This window comes from Bidens hawaiensis, unplaced genomic scaffold (genome assembly GCF_021521415.1).
Source record: "Bidens hawaiensis isolate Kalapana, Puna unplaced genomic scaffold, B.hawaiensis_p1.1 tig00017242_1, whole genome shotgun sequence".
Lineage (NCBI taxonomy): Eukaryota > Viridiplantae > Streptophyta > Magnoliopsida > Asterales > Asteraceae > Bidens > Bidens hawaiensis.
The window spans coordinates 424,667-446,621 of NW_027492610.1; positions in this window are offsets into that span (position 1 = coordinate 424,667).

The following is a 21,955-nucleotide window of genomic DNA, read 5'->3' on the forward strand; positions in this document are numbered from 1 at the left end:
GAGAATGTTCTGACATTCTCTGACCTAAACCTAATTCGTTAGCGGAAGGGAGACGAACTAGCCTTAGTTCGTTATGCCAGTTCGCTAGGGGAAGATAACGAATAAGCCTTAATTCGTTATGTCAATTCGTTAAGTCAAGGATGACGAATGAACCCATAGTTCGTTAAGGGTTCAGTTCGTTAAGGGCCAGTTCGTTAACAAGGTCCAATTCGCTATGGAAGATGACGAACTGGATTAACGAATCAACTAAGGAAGGATAACGAATCAGAAGGTAATCTGGATAGCGAATTAGAGTGTGATCTGATAACGAATTACACTTAATTCGTCAGCTCAACCCCAGCCAGGGGCTCTGCCCCTTGGACCCTGCTAGGGGCTGCCGCCCCTAGACCCTGCTGCCAGGGGCGCTGCACCCGGACCACCGTTCGTTGAGGGTTGTAAATAGACTAGAAACGCGTTATGGATAGTAATAGTTAATTGATATGTGTATTTGTTATACAGTTAGTCACGAACAGCTAAAGAAGGAGTAACTGTTAACCAAGTTCAGGTGAGTTTCTAGCCCCATTTCCTTGTTATGTTTTCGGGGCTGTGTGCATACTTGATGTGAAGTGTGAATACACTTACCTTAAGTGGTAAGTGTATGCTATAGATGCTATACGAGGTAGCTATTATATAATGTTTGTCGGTACGTGAACGATCTTCGGATATTGCACGTATCGCCAAGGATAGTGAGTGCCAAGTGGTTTTTAGTGTGTATGAATGCTATGATGTGACTTGCTTATTATGTAAATGATATGAAGCGTGCTGTAGACAAGTAGAGGTAGAGTGTGTTAGAAGTGGCAAGAGTCTAGTAAGAGTGTTAGTGGCATGACGATAGTACGTGGTAGGGTAAGCCTATACGTGACTATGTTATTAAAGTGGCAAAGTGGCATAACATTATACGTTATTAAAGTGGCAAAGTGGCAAAGTGGTAGGTGTAAATAAGAGGCTAAGTGGTAAGGTGAGTAGGTTAGATAGTGGACTACGTGTCTTCGAATACGTATATGTTGTATGTAGTGGTTGTATGACTAGTTGCTTGATTAACTAGAACTCACTCAGCGTAGCTGACTTTTAGTATGCACGCAGGTGATCAGACCAAAGAACTAGCATGAGGATGGCACATGGCATGGATTGAATAGCTGGCATCTGAAGATGGAAGAAAATATGTTTTAAATATAATGTTTTGTGTTATGGTATCAAAGAAAAGATTTAGTGTTTTGTAATGAATTATTTAAGTTGTCGTTTCTGCGAAAGTTTTAATTAACTCTGATTGTAAGAACTGTGTTTATGAGTAAATCCGACGCTAAAGTAGGGCTACCGGGTACGGGGCCTTACACCAGTCATACACGAGCCCGTGAGTGTTCTGATTCCCGCGAAGATAGTGTTAAGTATCTGCAGTGATCCAGATTCGGGACTTGCAGTTGTCTTAGATTTGTTATTGTATTATTGTCTTTGTTCAAAAAAAAAAAAAACTTCAGTTATTATTGATAAGCCTTATGAAGCTAATTTTGTCACAAGTATCTAGAAAGAGGCAAGATAGAATATTTAAAAGGTTAAGAGAGATCTGGAAGACGAGTCAGAAGATCGCCGTGTGTTAATTGATTAATCAGACACTACGGGTCGAAATCAACTCGGGATGACTTGGGGAAAGCCAAATACGCTTTGAGAATAGATATGAGGCATCACAATCTCTTATGTGATGTGCATCTAAATTTTGAGCTTAATTGAACCTAACCCGTATCACAGAAACGATGAAAACCATACTAAGTTTTATGTCATAATACCGCTGAACATGGATCTGAGTGACAGCCACTTAATCAGTATGATTCTTGTTCGGATCTTTTCTAATACATGCAGATTCTCGTCAAGACTGAAATTTGATCCCGTATAGTTATTTGTATTTTATTTATGTGTTTTACCTTTGGTTGGACTTCATAAATTCTTGGTTACTGGTTTTTGATCACTTTTGTTTTAAATTTTGTTACAATAACGACGGGCTACGTTGTTCTTTTAAAAATCATAGTTAATTTTGGTTTAAGCGAAGTTATTAAAAAGAGGCGAAGTTGACCTTGCGTTGACTGAGGCGAAGTTGATTTTGGGCGAAGTTACATCTAACTTCGCCTATGGGGTCTCTCTAAACTATATAAATCGAAGCGGTGGTCAAACTGGTCAAATTATTTTCAAACTCAAACCCTCGGCGAACTTAATCCTCTAAATCAAAACTTGTTAAAATCTGTTTTCGTCCGTGTTAAAAGGTTCGTCATGTTATTGTGTTACATAATTCTTTCGTATCAACTGGTAATCTGATCCACAATGATATGTTTTGAGTCCGTTCAAGTACCAAACCCTCGTCACACTATGTCGGTCCGAGTTTAAGGCTCTTTTAGTGATAATAAGTGATTCGGCACTCTAATCGCATTCCTCTTTTCGTATTGATACTCTTTGATCGGAGATTATTAGCCTTACCTGGTTGTTGAGTATGCGCCGTTCATATGGCAAAGTTAGGGTTTCAGGCGAAGTTAAAGTAACTTCGCTAGTCAATTAACTTCGCCGAAGCTATAACTTCGCCTGTACCATGCAGTGCGAAGTTGTAGCCTGCTGACGCACAGATCTAACTTGACTCGTTTGTTTTGCAGAGATGGCTGCTGTGGCAGGTGCTGGTGGCGCTGGTGGTGATGAAGGTGGAGATAATAATAGACAGTTTTTTCCAGGTCACAACATGTACATCACCTTGGATCCGGATGCTCGTGGAATTGAGGACTTTCGTGAGATAATCTCGTTTCTCATACGCTCACGTATCTATCATGCAATTACTACTACTCTTCCGATTTCACGACCAAATATCGAAGACTTTTGGAGAACTGTTGAATACGACTGTAGGGTTGAGCCTCCAGTTATGCTTGCCACTGTCAATAACCAAGTGGTCCAGTTCTCGGCTAATCAAATCAGAGCAGCATTACAGTTCGGGGATGAGACAACTGATGATCCTACTGAGTTTCCGGCTACGTTCAGAGATGGTGCATTTCTGCGTATGGGGTATTCAGGCCCGTTGGGTGACTCTCAGAGGAGAAAGTGGTTTTTGTTAGACCAGTGGCGGTTCCTTATGCACGTGATGATTGTGTGCATGTCTGGTCGTAAGGCTGGTACGGATGGTATGGGAGCGACAATGCAATCGGCTATGACTGCTTTAACCTACAACAAGCCTTATAGTTTCAGCCAGATGATTTTTTATGAGATTGATCGTCAGAGACGTGCGGTTGCGCGGGAAAGATTTTTGATGTATCCTAGATTCCTACAAATGATTCTGAATCATGTAGCTCCAAATTTGCCACAACGACGTCCGATTTCTTATGCAGAAAATGCGTCTAAGAGAATTTTTGCACAGTGTCGTTCTTCGAGTGCACGTAGCAAGGAGGAGTTACGTCCTAGGCACACAACATTATTTGGGTACTTAGTGAATCCTGCATATGTTATTCCTCCAGGTGATGAATTTCTTGATCCGGCACCGCAACAGGCCGATGTCCCTCAACCACCTCCTGTGGTTCAACCACAACCACCTGTTGGTCAACCTTCGGTGGTACAACAAGCACCTCTTGTCGACCCTATGGCAGCTCAGCGGAACAAGTAAATCTTGATGTTGTTTTTGGTGGGAATGATTTCTTTGACATGGAACGGGTTGATCCAGCTGCTGAAGTTCATGCCTCAGTCGCAGAGGCGTCTGGTGTAGATGTTTCCATAGTTGCTACATCTGTGGCGTACTCTGAGAGAACTGACTCCGATTCCTCCCCTGACGATATAGTTGAAGCACATCAGATACTTGCCCGACAAGAAAGAATTCATGGCAAGAGGAAGAAAGACTCGGATGATAGTGAATCAGACTTTGAGGAGGATTTATACCGTCTGGTACGTAGATTAAAGAAGCAAAGGGCTGGTGAAAGGTCAGGAATTGGTGAAACTTCGAGAGTTGTTCGGTTTTCTCCACCATCTTTATCGGGTATGACTATGTTACCTGCTTCTTCGACTATTACACTGCCAATAACCTCAAGTGTTCCTTTTGTGACCACGTCATCATCATTTGGTACCCCTCCGACCTCGTTTCAGTTTACGGCCCTAGAGATTGTCTCTCTACCACCACCTACCCTTACTCCATAAGAGGTGGTGGCTATGTTTGCTGAGTCCACACTGGTGGCGACTGCTGGTTTATCTGGATCGTTGTCATCCCCAATTCCTACTCAGTCTCCACCTGTTATTCCTGCAAGCTTGGAAATTCCACTATGGTTTGCTCAGGCTACTTCTTCCTTGAATGTTGAGTTTGATTCAACTTTGTCTGATTCGGAGAGGATTGCAGCTCTTGAAAGGGTGGTTGCTGAACAGTCACGGGTAAATATTATTCAGTCTGAGACTATTAATCGTCTAGTGGCACAAAATCAAGTTCAGACTGCACTGCTTATTGAGCACGGTAAGATGATTGATCAGCTTAAAGAGTTCTTAGCATCCCAAGTGGAGTCGAGTTGCAAGGGTGATGAATTGAGGGCAAAGAAGAGACAAGACATAGACGATGATCCCAATTCATCGAAAGATGCAGGTGGTGAGTTGCCAAGAACTGAAAAAAATTTTAGGACTTCCACATCTCAGGGGGAGTCTGCGGGTCCATCAGACAGCCAAGGTGGTGAGAATGCAGAGGTTGTGGATGATGAGGAGTTAGTTGATGATGTGTTAACGGTTGATGAGATTGAAAAGATTGGAGAACAGATAGAGATTGATAGTGAGTTGGAAGAAGGGGAGATAGTTGATGATGGTGTAGAGCATGATATTCCAAGTGTTGATAAGGTGAACCTGAGTCAAGATGGAAGTGTGTCAGATGAGTCTGAGTGGGAAGAACAACCAAGATGGAAAGAAGGCTGTGCTAAGTGGTTCTTCAAAACAAAGAAGCCTGCAGTTCCAACAATGTTTAAGAAGAGTTACAATATCAAGGGCTACGCTGAGTCAAAGAAAGGTATTATCTGTTGGTTGTATGATGAACAGCTGAAATTGTTTGTGATTAAGCGTTATGATGGGGTTCAGTACTTTAAGAAGGCTTTGAGATCACTCAATACCTTACCTGAGTGTGAGGTGAAAGATTGGAAAGATAGTATGGAAGGAAGCTATTAAGGAGAAAAAGTTTGAACTTCTGAAACCTCAGAAAGGAAAGTTGGTTGAAGATAAGGAACAGGGAATTCGGGCTGATGGCAAGCCCTGGATGGTGATGAAGTATAAGCCGATTCGTTGTTTGAAAGAGGTGCCGATGAAGATGATGCCCAAGGATGTGCTGAAGGATCTCAAGTGGTGGTACGTTGACTGCCAGACTGCTGAAGCTGTTATGGAAGATGAGGATGAACAGGAGATCCTAAGAGTGTATGATCCCATGCACTTGGTTAATTTGTCTCAAGCTGATTTGCAGGTACTTAATGATAAGAAGATTTTCTACATTCCTGCATGGAAAGATGAAGCTGAGAAGTACCAGAGGGTGGTCTCTGTCTGCGTAAGACAGGGCGTTCATGCTTGAAGACGAGTGGTACGAGTTTTTCTGGATTACAAGACACGAGAAAGAAGATAGAGATATGAAGCTACTGCCAAGGGGGAGTCTGTTGGTGCATAATGCCAGTAGTTCAATATCTCATGTTTATTTGTGTCTGTAATCGTTTAAACTGTTTGTTTTGAGTCGAATTTGGTATTATATGTTCGTCCTTGTTTTAGGAGAACTTGATGTTAGTGAAGTTAAGACAACTTCGCCTAGGATGTTAGGCGAAGTTGTCGAGGTTTATAAACCATCCACTTCGGCTGGTTTTGGTGAAGTTTGGTAGAACAATTGGTTTGTGTGATTCTTGGTATCACGTGTTAGTCCTTGCAACATATCAAGTATTATTTTACGTTCTGGTGTGTTTTTATATTTTCAACGTATTAATCATCTCAACACTCGTATCTTATACGTGGGGAGTCCGCACCCTCGTGTTAGGAGATATTCCTGTGTAGATCCGGCTGGGAACCTACAAAGGTAAATTAAAAGATTTAAATAATTTATCATAGTCGAAAGCCTCTGCTGGTCCCATGCTACGGTTTGGAGATTTTTAACTTGTAATTTCAGTGTTACAGACCACCTCAACCTTGTTGTTAGATAGATTAAAGACTCTTCTGTTGGGTGACCCAACAACGTAACCCACGAGGATACCTTCGTTAGCTTTCTCACCAAATTTTGAGTTAGTCTTTAAGATTGAACATGGGGACCAAAAGGTTCAAGACCTTTGAGATTAGGCTTTCTACCATGCATTAAATCACAACAAGTTTTATTTAATATTTTAAAATTTAAAACACTATTACGGATATAGCAGGTCGCGGCAACTGCCTCAGCCCAGAACACCACGGGAAGTTTAGCATCTGCCAGCATGGTTTTTTCTTTCAGCTATTAGAGTCCTGTTCTTCCTTTCAGCTACTCCATCCTGTTGCGGAGTATAAGGTGCACTAAATTGAAGCTCTATCCTTTTTTGCAGACAAAACATCTCCATTTGATAGTTCTTGAATTCAGTGTCGTTATCGCTTCTGATGAACTTGACTTTTCCCCCAACTATATAATCGACTTTGGTAATCAAATTAATTTCTAGCTGCACTATTTCACCTTTAGCTTTCAGAAAATAAACCCTTGATTAACGTGAGTAATCATCAGTCACAACTAAGCAATATGACGTTCCACCCAGGCTTTTTACATTTATGGGACCTAAAAGATCCATGTGAAGCAAACCCAAAGGTGTGACAATGGAGTTAACCCTTTTGGAGTGATGAGGTTTCTTGTGATGCTTTCCTTTCTTGCATGAGAGACATTGATCTTCAAAGTTGAAATTCTATAAGGGAACCCCAAGTATCAGCCCATTCTTGACAATATAGTTCATCTTTCGTAGATGGATATGACCCATCCTTCGGTGCCACAATTCCAACTCAGACTCTGTTTCTTTTGACAAGAGACATGATTCTTCCATCGTCATATCGGTTGACCTCATGTCCATCACATACGTATTCTTCTCCCTTGGATCTTTCATCACAACCCAGGTTTCGGGAATATTGAAACCATGATAAAGCACGAGTGCCTCATCCTTTGTAAAGTGCACAGTGTCTTCTTTGTCACAGATCTACACTCAGAAGATTATGCTTTAACTCTTCTACGAAATTAATCTTTTCCAACTTGATTCTCCCATTAGTAACAATATCAATTCCAGTAATTTTTCCTCCACTCTCTCCTGCAAAACTAACCATTCCACCTTGAACAACTTTCCAATCACGTAACAAATTCTTGTTACCCATCATGTGCCGGGAACAACCACTGTCGACAACCCACATGTTGTTCACAACCCTGTTCGACTGTTCCTGCACAGTTAAAGAAACAAATTAAAAAGGAGGGGCCCAAGACCTGCTGGTCTTGGGTTGATAAAACCTGTTAAATGGCATCCAACTCCTTGGTTAACTAAAGTTCCGTTGAGGAAAGTTTCTATTTGAATAGAAAGGAAGATTTATAGAAAACTGATTAAGAGGCCATCCAAACATCCTTGATTTTCTAGCATTAATGGATTCAAAATTACCCGTTCTGTGATTAACTGAAAAAAAACGAGGTTGGTTTATTTGAAATCTTGAATTTGTCCAACGATTAAAGTTGGATGCGTTTGAATTCTTACCAGCACCAGTTTTATAGTTTGTTTTATTCTCAGTTTTAGTCGGCCTCATATTTTTAGATTTCTTCCTTTTCAGCGGACAGTTATTGACAAATGTCCTATCTTGTTACATCTAAAACAACTCCTGTTTGGACAATTAGTGTCCATCCGAACATCCGTTTCAGGAGTTGCAACAGAATATGAGGCTGTGCTACTGACAGGTTGTCTCAGGTAGGAGGGAACAAATGGGTTTAAGGAAGATTTCTTTTCACCAAACATTTGAGCCTTGACTTGCGACAGGAGAAGTTGTCTGAATCGATTCGTTTGTATTACCGTCAGTATTGTTTTTCTGGACTTTAACTGGTATCACATTGAATTTCATGTTACCCGTTACAGTCTGATCAGTTTCAACACTATCAGATGGCTGATTACAGGGATTATAAGTGTAATTATTATTGAAAGGTGGTGGAACTTCATTGTATCCAATTCCCCCTTTATTGATAGGGGAACGTTGAACACTTAGGGCATGATCAAGCATCATGGAAGAATTCTTAAATTGTTCAAGTTTCCTATTTAATTCTACCACTTTTACTTGGTAACTAGCTATCTATTTATCTTTTTCAGCTATAAGTTTAGTCTTTTCTTCCACAACTTCATAGATTAGATCAATGACTTGTATTTTCTCACCTAGAGTGGTGTTAAGGCTTCTTATGTCTTTTTCACTAGCTTTTATTTTTACCGAGTAACTATTTTCCTTATATTTAGAGTAGTGATGTTCCTCTTTTAACGTTTTTAACTCTTTATCCAAAATAACATACTGATAAATTAAAACGTTCAATTGTTCAGACAATTTCTCACATTTTTCAACATACCTCTGAGAGCTGGTCATTCACTTCTACCATGTATGCTTGATCCTCCATTGGTTCCTTGTCACATCTTCCCGTCACAATATTCACCAGATTTGCTTGTTCAATCACCTCTTTAACTCTGATGTTCCAATTATACCCACCATTCTGTTGAGACACCATAGCTCTTGCTTCAGTAACATTTCCGTTCCCATTCTGTTGAGCAGCCCTGTTCTGACTCCGTTCAACTCTTTCGTTTGCACATTCTCTTGCAAAGTGTCCATTTTGTTGACAATTGTAGCAACGAACCTTTGACTTATCAAATCTCAGTCTCTCTCCCACGAACTTTCTTCCAGTCTTCTTCATAAATCTCTTTACCCTTCTTACTATCATCGCCATTTACCACTAAAGATCCATTTTTTCCATGTCATCAGCTCTGTCTGATCATAGTCTTCATCTAAGGTTGCAGGGTCAACTATCTTCCCTTTGATGTAATTCTCATAAGACGCGATGAAAGAGGCATAAAGAGCAAATTGTTGTTCAGCATATTTTACACTCATAGGCATCTTTGAGTAATTTACACTCGAAGAACTTGTGGAAGAGTTACCTACTAAGGGTTGAGCTTTTGAAGAACTACTTCCACCAGCTACAAAGCATATATCTCCGTCCATATTTATCACCACTTTACCATCTTGAGTAGAGTTTGATTCACCACCAGAGTAATAAGCAGCCGATTCTGATTTAGAGCTTGAATTTGGAGAGCCTTTTGCACCATACATTCCCAGATCCTGAACCTGATCAGTAGGAGTCTCTTTTCTTATCATGTTAAGCTCATAATTACGTAACTTGTTGACCACCGTTTTCAAATCAAAGGTTTCAAACTCTTTATCTTCTCTCATCAAAACTGTGTATATCTCCCATTTTGGTGGAAAAGCATTCAGAAGTTTTTCTACAATTTCAGCCTCCGTGTACTCTATAGAGTAGTTGTTCAATTATGTCATCAAATGATAGTATCTTGTGATGATGTCATCAAGTGATTCATTCTTAAAGAACTTGAACACCGAGAATTGAGTTTTCAATAATTTGGACTTTGAGTTTCGAATTCCCACGTTTCCTTCAAAGCGGTTTTCTAATGCCTCCCGCAATTCTCTAGCGGACTTGTATTTCTAAACGTGTGCAGAATCTTTTAAGGTAGTGCCATGGTTATTGCTGCCAGTGCTTTACTTTCTGCCTCATACATCTTTATTTCATCATCTTCCATCTTATTATACTTATTAAGTTGCTCCCAACGTTCGAACATAGTTGTTGGAGGGATATATCCATCTTGAATACATACCCACATCTTGGCATCTTGATATTTCACATACTACTCAAATCTGTCTTTCCATGCAACAAAATCAGTGCCTTTAAGTAACTTTGGAGCTTTAGTCGCTGAACCAGCTTCAACTTCCATCTTCACCAGTTCGGTGATGTTTATTGAAGTCATACTTAACCAAAACGAAATATGAAATTAAACCAAAAAGTATTCTGTGAACAGTATATATCGAAGTTAATATAACTTCGCTCACACTCTAACTTCGTTTATGGCGAAGTTATAAGCTAAATTCGCTGAGAGACAACTTCAGTGTGGCTTAATTTCGTTGACTCTTAACTTCGCCAAAACAACTTTGCAGTTACTTAACTTCGCCAAGTTTTATATCTTCGCCGAAACCCTAGTTTCACTTGACGGCAACTTCGCTGGACGATCTGCTATGATTTGTTAGGCTGAATCTTTGATTTTGACGGCTATAAGAGTAATAGGGTATGCGATTAGGAGGTTATTGTTGAGAAACGGACAAGAGAACGATGTTTTAAGTAAAACTATTCCGCGAAAAGTCTAACGGAATAATCTTAACACTCGTGTGATAATCCCTAACCACACAATCACGAGCAAATGCTCTGATAACAATTGTAGGTTCCTAGCCGGATCTACACAGGAGTATCTCATAACACGAGGGTGCGGAATCCCCTACGTATACGATACGAGTGTTTACACGAGTAATACGTAAATAACCCAAAACACGTAAACACAATGACTACTTGTTATTACGATGTAAAGAACCAAAGACTCCAAACAAGTATCACGTTCGATTATAAAACAAAACTGCCAAGAAGTGCCAAGAGAAAGGGCGAATTTAGGTTTAAATATCACGGCAACTTCGCCTAACACCTTATGCGAAGTTGTCCCTAAATTCTCCACATTACAAGTCCGTTAAAACCAATCAACTACACTAACACGTTCATCAAAACATAAGAACAAAGTAACAATTACAGACACCATAGACATGAGATAAATGAACTAATGGCATCAAGCAACAACAGGAAGTTAAAATATTGTTGTGGGAGGTTGTTCCTGTCGGGAAAACCGAGGGATAGTTTAGGAAATGTAGGTTTGGTGCGTTGGAATAGTTGGTTTATTGGTTTTGGTAGACGTGAAAATTGAGAAAAATCTCTAGTGGGTTGTTCGGGTACATTTTCTAAGGTATGTTGGAGATCTTGAGCTTGTTTGGAGAGTGTTTTTGGGTTTAAAAAGTATGATTTTTTTTTTTGTTTTGAAGAGTGGCATTTTTATTGTTATTTGTTTATTTTTTTTTAAAATAATGTTAATAACGGCCATAAGAATTTGAAATTGATAACCTTGAGACAATTTCAACAAGAAATATTTTTCGTTTCTCCAAATCGTGTGGCTGTAATTGAAGGATACCATGAATAGTGTTTTTGTTGATAGGGTTTTGATTTTTAGTATGTATATAATTGGTTTTTGTTAGTAACTTAAAACAAATCTAATTTGTTTGGAGAGTGAATAAACTTTAAAAAACAATATATAACTTATTTATCGAATAAGAGTAACGTGTTATTTTAATTTTATATTATGTTATTTTTATTTGAATAAAGTTTAGTTAATTTAGTTTAATAAAAAAGATATATAAAATGGGTGAAAGATGAATTGCCATAAGATGAATTGGGATGCATTGCAAGTGTAAAAAGATGGATCGGGATGGTTTAGCAATGGATTGAGATGGTTTAGAAATGAAATTATGTGATGCTGATGTGGACGAGAGTATGTTAAAATTGTTGAAAAACGGTTTTTTTATATGTGTTTATTAGGACCCGAGTCTCGTTAATTGTTATAAGGATGTCTTTTCTAAATGGTTCCCCTATGTTATACCTGAGAGTTCCCGAGTGTGTTCCTTGTCTCATTTTAAAGTTCCATTTAGCTTCTAGTTTTAGTTTATCTAGTTAATTTTAATGTTTTAGTTTTAATTAATCAACTGAGACTCTGTATATGACTATATGTTTAGTATTGAAAGCCACCACCCATGTCTTCGAATTCGAAACCCATACTTGCTATTTTGTGTTATATCACGATCGGTACAATGTTGTAGTATGAGACGTAGTCAAGTGATTCCCTATAAGAACTTAATTAATCTTGTAATTGATTTTTAATAATTAATTTATAACTACGTTTTGATTCATATAATACGTTAATAATACCTTTGTGCAATAAAATCCCTATAAACTATGGAGTTTTGTCTAAGATTTTAAACCCAAACAAAAGTTAAGGTAGTGTTTGTTTTTGCTTAAAAGGTCTGCAAGGACCCAATGTCTGCGGGCGTACAGACATAAGGCCTTGCAGACGGTTTGTTTTTTATTTAAAGAAGATCTTAAAATTGCTTTTATTGTCTTAAGTAATAATCTAATATTATTTGTCTTCAAACATCTTCACACCCTAAAAAAACATATCCATCTCATTCTCCCTGGATGTAGAGATACTCATCTTCAAACCCTAAACACCACAGCCGCCGGAATCACCAACGAGCTTCGCCGGCCGCCGCAAAACAGGACATCGCCGCCGCATCACCGAACAACCCCTTCGTCCATCAGATCTGTTCTTCACCGCGCAGCACCGCCTGTATTTTCAAGGTAAACCCTAATTTTCTCTTTTGTATAATCATTCGTATATAGAACAGAGATGGATCATTGGTCAAACCAAGAATAAGATGAGGTACTTGAGATACTTGAGGAAACTATAGTTTTGATAAACCCCTCAATGAGGTTGTTGAGAAAACAAGAAGTCAAAATTAGTATTTTAGATGTTAGCGTAACAGATTTAAAATGTAAAAAACTAAGGTGCATGTTCTTATATTTGAAAAATTAGAACTTAATTTGGACTTCAAGAATTGTTTAGATGATGAACTCAAGAGGAAACAAATAGGATAAAAGTCAACACTTGTGAAAAATGAAGTTTTGATTCTATCAGAGTCAAAATAAGCATTTTAGATTTATAAGAAGTCCTAATCTGATTAAAATGTCAAAGTTTTTTTCAGAGCAGTCATGATTTGTCTTGATTCATCTTATTCTTGGTTTGCCTTTAAGTAATTATCCGTTGTCTTTCTTTTGTATTTATAATTAATATAAAAGCAAACTTTACATGCTTGATGTGTATATAAATTGATAACACATGCTTGATGTGTATAATAATTGATAACATGCTGGAAATTAATTTCGCGCTGCTACATATGTGATGTAAAGTGACTTGATTGAATTCATATTACTACAATATGGCTTGAAATTCCATGTGATTCTTTATTTGTGATTTAATAACTTGAGTATTAGAGAGAGAGAGAATAAGGTTCGTTAATAATTTAGCATTAAAGAATCTTTATTTTTGATTTAATTCTAGATGGAAAATAATGATGGTCGACAACAATGGACGGATGAGACTATCAAATGCATGTTAGATACATGCCTTGAAGAAATAGGGAGAGTAGGTAGAAATGGACAAAGCTTGCGTAAAGAGTCTTGGGGTAGGCTAGGAAAGAAACTTAAGGAAGAGTTTGGCATGAATTTGAATCAAAAGCAACTTAGAAATGCTTTTGATACTTTGAAAGCAAAATATGTAGGATGGTGCTATTTGAGAAACAAGACTTGAAATCTCTACAACCCACAAACAAATATGTTCACTTTAACGCCTTAAGAATGGGAAGATTTTAAAAAGGTGTGTTTTTTAGAACTTCAACATTTTTCCATGTATTAATAAGAATAATGAGAATAAAAAAGTATTTATTATAGTTCCTATTAATTTGGCGCAGGGTCACCCAAGGGCGATGTCATTGAAATCACGACCATTGCCTCATCATGACCTTTTCATAGCTGTGTTTGAAGGCCTTAGTGCGAACGGTGGTAATCAATGGACATCTACCCAAATATCTGGGGTTTCATCATCCCCACATGTACAAACACTTCAGATTAAAGCTAGTATGATTTTAGAATAGGATGATGGAGACTCTCATGAACAAGGTTATGAAGATGAAGATCCGACCAACAATGAGGGACCTAGTGTTAAGCCCTCTAATGATTCAGAAGTTAGGTCAAAGAAAAAGGCTAAAACCTCCATTACCCTAGATAACTTGGCTAGTGATATGCATGATGCACTTAAGCATATGGTGAAAAGCATGGAGGGACCATCAACTGATGAATGTTATGAGAAGTTAAAGTTAGTTGGGTTAAATTCTATAGATCCTTTGTTTTTGGCAGCTTTTAATATTTTTGGTCAGTCAACACACATGAGACAAACATGGATGACTTTACCATCGGACCCTGAGGTGTTGAAAGTGTGGATTAAGATGACACGGACGGCATTGGGGATATTCAAGTAGGGAGCGATATGAGTATTTTGAACCATTATGTGTTGGTGTATTTTGAACCATTATGTGTTTGGTGCAATTTGAACCTTTATGTGTTTTGTGTAATTTGAACCATTATGTGTTTTATTTTTGGTTGTATTGGATGACATTGCCATAGGACCATTATGTGTTTTGTATCCTAAACAATTATGTAATTTGAACCATTATGTGTTTTATATTTGGCTATTTTCGACAATAGTTTTTCTTTTGTTGCAATAAATAGGGTAGTTTTTGAGCTTTTTTTTGCTTGTTATTGACAGGTTTCTTATGGATTATAATCAAAAGTTGTTGCTCCTCATTGTGATGTTCTCGTATCTTAGATACTTTTGGCCGAGACGTCTTAAAAGAAAAAGAGATAACACGTCCGTTATGTCCGGACACCATTTTACTTTAGAGTTTGTTGCAAGGGAACAATACACAATGCATTGAACTCCTAAGCATGTCACGTAATTCTTTTGTTCGACTTTGCACACATTTTAGACTAAAAGGTTGGTTAAAAGATTGTAGACATGTATCCCTTGAAGAAAAAATGGCTATGTTTTTGATGATGCTTGGTCATAATCAACGTTTTTCAGTTGTTAAGCGTAGATTTCAACACTCGAAACAAACAATTCATAAGTATTTTCATGAAGTATTGTCAAGAATGATGGATTTTGCTAAAGAGGTTATAGTACCAACATCTTTTAATCCTAATCCAAATATTCCGGGGCATCATAAGTGATTACGATAAACTTTTAAGGTACATTATACAAATACTTTGGTGATTTTTTTCCACATATACTATTAACTATTAAATTCTACGTAGGGAGCGATTGGTGCACTTGATGGAACTTTGATACATGCTATTGTTCCTGTTGAGAAACAACATTTATATAGAGGAAGAGGAAAAGACGATTGTTATCAAAATGTTTTGGCTATATGTGACTTCAACATGATATTTACGTTTCTCGTGGCCGGATGGGAAGGAGTAGCACATGATTCTAGAATATTGTCCAAATCATTAACAAATACAAATGCTTCATTTCCATTTCCTCCCTCGGGTATATATTTATGATTTTAACTTTATTATCTATATTATATAGTTTGAAGATTGAATTGTTTTCAGATAAATATTATCTATGTGATGCTGCGTATGCACACTCGAGGATTTATGGCACCATATAGAAATGTGAGGTATTGGCTAGGAGATTTCCGTCGAAGGCGTACATTAATCGACAAAGAAAAATTCAACCATGCACATGCAAAGCTTAGAAATGTTATTGAACGTTCTTATGGTGTATTGAAGGCACGCTTTCCAATATTAAAGAAAATGGCTCCCTTTTCGTTGGTTACACAACGAAATATTACCATTGCATGTTTTGCGCTTCACAATTTTATACGAAAAGAGGGTTTAAGCGATGAGCTTTTTGATGAATATGATCACCCAAATGTAGGTCTTCAGGATGGAGATGAACATGTACAACATGGTGGTGAAAATAGAGAAGAAGAAGTACCACGACATGAAAGTTCAGCGGACTGTCAATTCATGAGTCAACTTCGAGATCAAATAGCACAAGAATTAATGCAAAATAACGTACTTTGAGTTTATTTTAGTTTTTTTTGTTATTAATACTTGGTGCTACTATGGTATTTTTGTATAACTTAAATGTTAAATGATTTCTATCTACTATAATATATATGACAGGTAACTAATTTTCAGCTTATGCAGACGATATCCAGTTTATAAAACAAACAGTCTTATATTTTCAGATTGTAGACCTTCAGACCACATCTTCAGTTGCAGACATGAAATCAGACGAAATCAGATTGCAAACAGTTTTTGTTTTCAAAAACAAACAGCACCTAAGCCATGCAAATTTCACCTCCCAAATCAGCATTGTAACATTCGTCAAATTTCAAACCAGAAAACCCGACCCACTTATTTTATTATTATTACCTGGACTATCATTATTCATTATTAGTTTGTTGTTACCCGACACTCGGTTTTGATTTTTGTTCATTATTAATTGTTATAACTATTAAACTAGTACTTTTAGCTCCCTTAACTTAGCTTTAACCATTTTTGCACCCTCACCTATAGATAAGGGACCAAAGTGCAATTAAATTCCAAACTTTCCCTCCTCTTCCTTCTTCTTCACTGTGACACCCGGTAATTTCCCAATCCTATAAACCAAGTAACCAACCTAATTATTAGGCGATTGTGAATATGATGCGCGCCATGTTAGAATCAGCGCGGGCATATGTTATATGCGCCAGCGCGGATGCGATGCGCGCCATGTTAGAATCAGCGCGGGCATATGTTATATGCGCCAGCGCGGATGCGATGCGCGCCATGTTAGAATCAGCGCGGGCATATGTTATATGCGCCAGCGCGGATGCGATGCGCGCCATGTTAGGATCAGCGCGGGCATATGTTATGTGCGCCAGCGCGCACAGGTTTTGTGTTTTCATAACTAAATTTTATGTCGTTTCTGTCTAATGGGTTGCATACCTCTTCAATAATCAATAAGTAAAACTATGTTCAAACAATATCCAAATTTCTTAATTAAGACCCAAATCATTTATGCGCGCGCGGAGAAAGGAAACTAACCTCCCCGCATGGCGGGAACATTGAGAGCTAGTTTGTTTGAAGCTCCAAGATGGAATTGACTTCAACATAACTGATCACTATGTTGAAATACCAAGACCTCATGGAGAACCTACAAATGAAACTCAACGTCCCTGACAACGAGAAGGTTACGCACCTACCCGCATCAAATAAAAAGGAGTTATGAGCGACACCTGCGGGAAGAATCCCCGCGGGACACCTTAAAACTAAACCCTTTACGCATGAACGCCTGCACAGAAACCAACCACCTTTTCGCTTAAATCAAAAGTTCACCCTGTTAATAAACTCTGAGAACGCTGGATCCAGCAGAGCCAGATGGACTCGCAGGATTCCTTATAAGGACGCCTGCGCAGTGATACGCGCAGGATTCGTTACAAGGACGCTTGCGCGAAGACCAACTGGAGCCGCCGGACCCACAACGTTCAAAGGAATGGCCTTTACGCAGAAGGCTATACGCGCAAGGCTACACGCACAGAACACTTAGTCTTCTTCAGACGTAAGGGGATTACCCCCGCCCAGAAAGAACCAATTGCGTGTTTCAGAGATTTTTACCTTTTGACTGCACACTGACAACAGTACCAGGAAAAGTATACTGTAACACGAAATGTCAGCTGTCAGCCACACCTACTCTCACCAACCACAGTCCTGCATGTACTGTCAAATCCATCAGAATCTGTATAACCACTCCCTAGGACCATCACCCCCATCCCTAAAATAAATAATAATAAACCCCATACCTTGTCATCATTACACCCAATATACATAAGATTTCAATCCCCTAAATCAAGGGATTGTGTTCCCTTGAATTTGCCTATAAATAAGTATCAATTCTTGAATAAAAATATCACACAAACACACTTCAAACTCCTCTCCTAGACCTGTAATTCTGCACTAACCATCTCCCAAGCATCCGTTTCCAGTTCCATCGCTAGGTAAGCCGAAACTTTAGTCTTGAGACTTACTTTTCTGACCAGCCCTTATATTCTTCGATTACTTGGTCTTAATACACATATTTCTTGTTATTTAAACATATTCTAGACTTCCAAATTTCGAGGCTAACATCAGGAAACCCGAATCTCGTTAATCTCTCTAAACCACCACTTAACAAGAATCACAGGTGAGTCTCACAGCCCCTATTTTCACTGTTTTTAAACTGTTTTCGGGGCGAGGGACACGTGTTTAAATTATGTTTTATCATGGTATATTTACAAGCGATGCGAACGATTATCTGTTCATGGTGTTTATCTTGGTTTTCAATGTAAGTGCGCAAGTTTTAGACAGTGATCACTCGTTAGTGGAACTCTAAGGGTAGGGACTACTGTGTTTGATCAACCCACTCGTAGGGGTCGCACCTCTTTGCATAGACGAGTGCCTAGTATGGTCATGGGGTAGTACTACTGGTTGTAAAGCCCGCTCGTAGGGGTCGCACCTCTTTGCACGGACGAGCGCCTAGTTTTCCGAGCACAACGTCCGCGCGTAACCCGCGGGACGGTATTGTTTTAGCTCGTAGTGGCAGCGCCACTTTGCATGGACGAGCCCGGTTTTCAGAAACGTCCGCGCGTAACCCGCGGGACGGTTTTATCAAGCATATGTTTTAATGATGTTATCAGAAATATGTTTCAATATGGTTTTATCAAGGATATTATGCAATACGATTTATCAAGTCACCAAAACTTGTGAACTCACTCAGTTTATACTGATTCAAATGTTTTTACGTGTCTTTCAGGTGATAATTAGTAGCGCAAGGAGTCACACATAGAGCACTTCACGCAGAACATCTATAAAAATGGTTTTTGGAAGATTTTAGTTCTATCCCTTCCACACGCATGGTTGTTCCCGCCGTGTAAGGGGATATGGCGCGGAAATCTTCAACGTTTTTCATATGTGGATGTTTTTATATGTAATTCTAAACAATGTAATGTATTTTGTAATAGACATTTCATGCGCAATGGAAAATTTATTTGAATGTTTGCAATGACCCGTGCTTGATTATCAATTCCCACTCGCGCGCACCCGGCTGTTTCCGCCGTTTAGGGCCGGGTGTGACATTCACGAACCAGCCAAGCACCCCCTCTCTTTCTTGCTCCCTAATTAACGGATTATACGCGTAATTGAATGTATCAAATCATTTGTTGACAAAATTGAATCGACCGACACTCTATATGTGGAATATGATTCCCATTTGACAAATCCGTGGCTGAACCAACCTAAAACGCAATATATAAACGATATTAAGCCAATTAAATGGACACACACCTTCCTCTTTCCATCGTCGACATAACCCCTCCAATCAATTGAATTAAACTCGCCATTTTCTTGACTGTTCGTCATCAAACCCGCCGGCCGGGTTCAGCTTCCATTTACCCACATCTAATCTTAGTTAGAGGTAATTGATATATATAGGCTATAATCGGTTTTGATTGAGTGTTAAAACACCTCTGTCAATTTGAATCAACAGATGGTGTATAATCATCAATTTTAGGTTTCTTTGAATTAGGGTTCTTAAGGGTTGAGAACCAATTTAGAAATCTGGTTAAATATTTTGGGTTTCATTCTTCAAACAGGTTGAAGCACCAGCCCAGTTGGCTGGTGCGTGGTATGTTAAATCTTGGAAACCGGTCAGGGCGCGGGTTCGATCCCCTCCTGACCCGTTTTTGTTTATTTTTTTATTTAGTTATTTTGCTTAACTACTCTATTTTATTATGTTATTAAATAATTATTTTTAAAAAACTAATATATTTTTTTTTCTGTTCACTCGTTTAAAGAACCAAACCCGTCAAATTTCTCAACATAACTTATAGATTTAACATCTCCATGTATACATATATACAACTTTACATATAGTTATAAATTTATAAATTTAAAAGGTGACTATATTAAAAATAATTTTTACCCGATTAACAAAAGGTTCACCACTAATCTTTTATAACAATGGTTCGTTTATTATAAATGACTATATATAATATATACATATTATATTGGCTTTTAAAAATTAAAACTAGTAAAAAGACAAAAATTGATTAAGTTTTCCAATTCAACTTTATAAGTTGATACAAAATTAATTTAACACTTAATTGATTCAAATCCTTTATAAACTCATTTTATCGTGCCTAGTTTGTTTATTTTTGATTAGATATTTATTTCATTTATACTTTTAACTTAGGATAACCTGTGGAATTCGTCGCGTGACCGATTAACTTGCTTAATCCGACAACTTGTTAACAACACCTATATATTTCATGTGAGTTTACATACCCCTTTTTTCATCTTTTATATTTTGGGGGTAGCATGTATACTTTATTTACACTATTTACCACATTTATTCGAACACAATTCAATATATGTTTATGTGTGATTATTGCATATTCTATGTTAATGCACTTTGTGCTTAATTGTTTATTTTATGTTTGGTGGTTGGTATCTCATCCTCATCTATCCTCATCTAGTATGATCATACATTTACCCAAGTACTTTGATTTCGTATCAATAAGAACGAGTCCACATCTATTTAGTTGTTTACATTTTCACAAGATTTGTAATACTCATCATTTAAATATGAATTGTGATTTATTTATTTATATATAACTAAAACTTATGTATTCTCGCCAACATTCGTGTTTGACGAACTATATTTTTATACATGCTACAGGTACAAGTAATTTACTTGGATCAAGATTGAAGATATTAGTTTTTACCTTAGGATATTATTCAAAATACAAAACATGATGTAATTGTTGTTTATTATTGAATTTGTGTACTTGTTTAACGTTTATGAAATTAAATAGTTATTGCCACTTTAATTAGTGTCTTTTGAGCTACTGTCCAATCAATACGTTACGCCCGACATGTTCCGCCGCCTTTGGTCAGGGTGTGACAAGCATACCAACAATTAGGAAAGACAACCATATTTACACTCAAATGTCATCGGAAAAAACACACAATCATGTAATGACATTATTATTGAAAAGGTTAACTACTGTGACAAGGTGGACCATAATTTATTGAGTGTATCGCAAATCTGCGATAAGATGTACACCACGGTATTTACTGATAAAGAGTGTCTTATTTTGAAACCGGGGTATGTGATACCCGAGGATATGGTTGTCAAGAGATCACCTCAATCGAATGATATTTATGTCTTAAATATGAGTTCTAAAGTATCAACATCTATCGAAACATGTTTTGTATCGAAAGCAACCGAGAAGGACTCTATTCTATGGCATCGTAGAATGGGTTACATACATGTTCGAAAGATGAATTATTTAATGGCTAATGACTTAGTTGAGGGTGTCTCATTGAAGAAATTTAAGTTATCTGATCACTACATTGCATGCAAGAAGGGCAAGCAAAAGAAAAAGTCTCATCCTTCTAAGTTATTGAATTCCATTGATACTCCTCTTGAACGACTCCATATGGATTTGTTTGGTCCTGTGAATCGTTCGAGTATCTCTAGGGATTGGTACTGTCTTGTTGTCACTGATGATTATTCAAGATACTCTTGGGTGTTATTTATGAGTTCAAAAGATCAAACACCTGTGTTGGTACAAAACCTTATCACTAAGATCGAATCGCTATACAAACAAAAAGTGAGGAGAATTCAAAGTGATAATGGAACAAAATTCAAGAACACCATATTGGATTTCTTTTTTCTTCTAAAAGGAATTCATAGAGAATACAGTGCACCCTATGTACCACAACAAAACGTTGTTGTTGAACGAAAGAATAGAACTTTGATTGAAGCTGCAAGAACAATGCTTACTGATTCTAATCTTCCTGTCCAATTTTGGAATGAGGCGGTGAATACAGCTTGCTATACGCTTAATCGAGTGTTAACTGTTAAACGACTCAAGAAAACAAGTTACAAGCTTTTAAGCAATCGAAAGCCTAACTTAAAGTACCTGGAACCTTTTGGGTGTCCTTGTACAATGCTGAAGAAGGATGCGAGTAAGTTTGAAGAAAAAGCTATCGAAGGTTATATCTTGGGATATGCATCTCCAAAGAAATGGGTATTTAATTTCACTTTTTGTTGTGTTGAGGAATGGTATCATATGGACTGTCAAAAGT